Source organism: Astatotilapia calliptera, chromosome 1 (genome assembly GCF_964374335.1).
Source record: "Astatotilapia calliptera chromosome 1, fAstCal68.1, whole genome shotgun sequence".
NCBI classification, from domain to species: domain Eukaryota; kingdom Metazoa; phylum Chordata; class Actinopteri; order Cichliformes; family Cichlidae; genus Astatotilapia; species Astatotilapia calliptera.
Window position 1 is genome coordinate 889,784 of NC_137422.1, and position 1,426 is coordinate 891,209.

The following is a 1,426-nucleotide window of genomic DNA, read 5'->3' on the forward strand; positions in this document are numbered from 1 at the left end:
GTGCTGAAATGTAAAAGGCAAGGTCAATATTACCTTGTGTAGGACTGGAAACATTTGGTTATCTATATATTATATCTGAAATGAAATGAGCATCCTCCTCAGCAGCAAATATTTATATTAGATTAAATTCGGTCAGAACAAAAAAGTCAATTTGCATACATCAGGAATACTGTAAATGGATGGTATTTCTGCCCAGTCTCCCAAATAAAAACGAATGACTTTGTGGATGTTTTATTGGTTTGTGTCTCTCATAAAACCTTCTGTAAGGAAAAGAACAAACAAGGTTAACAGACACATCTATGTAGTCACCAGTGTTGGTCAAGTTACTTGAAAAAAGTAATCAGTAACTAACTACTGATTACTTCCCCCCAAAAATAATCCCGTTACTTTACTGATTACTTATTTTCAAAAGTAATTAATTACTTAGTTACTTAGTTACTTTTTAAAAACACGATTTACAACCTGAGTAGGTGATAAAGTGATAGATCTTTCAGCCCAATTCTACTTTTTCTGCATAATCCATCATACAAAATGTAATCAGATGGAAAAGACTCTTTTTAAAACTTGTTTTATTAGTTTTAATCTTTTAACTTTATGCATCAAGCAAAAATTTAATTATATGCAACATTCACTGACTGGAAGAAATTAGTTTAACATTTAAACCTATTTTCTGCACATTCCAGCACATAAAATAAAATATTTTGTGTGTTTACACTCAGTCTTTCAAATAGATGCAAGTAAAACACAGCAGAAAATAAATAAAGTCAAAGACTCAGCGGTCCTGTTGCTCTATTTTCACCTGTAAAGCAGGAGTGGGGTAGGCGGAGGTTTACCCTGGTGCAGGTGTGCCGCGGTCAGTGGAAGAATCCGCGAGTTTCTCTGTGAGTTTCCCATCACGTCGTAGCTACTCGGTGCTTGTTGGAAGTTTAGGGGTTTTTTTGCTGTAAAAAGAAGTTTTCTTCCCACGCACAGCGGACACTAATGTTTTTGTCACTTTTTATGGAATCAAACTCAAAGTAAGGTCAGTACTTCCACGCTTCAAACGCTGCACGCTCATACTCTCTCCCACAATCGATATGTGATCCATTGTTGATCTGCACACAGCTGTTGTCACCAACGTCGCACTCGCTTACGTCACTGTCATGAGACATTCTCGCAAAAAATCACGGTTTTAGTAACGCAGTAATGCAGCGTTCCTACGGGAAAGTAACGGTAATCTAATTACCGTTTTTGCAATAGTAATCCCTTACTTTACTCGTTACTTGAAAAAAGTAATCAGATTACAGTAACGCGTTACAAGTAACGCGTTACTTGTGTTACTGCCCATCTCTGCTTACAACAAGCAAACAAGTACTGAACAGGTAGTAAGTGGGGTGCAATGGGATGTCAGGGGCAGGGTGGTCTCAAATCGAGCAAAGAAGGTATT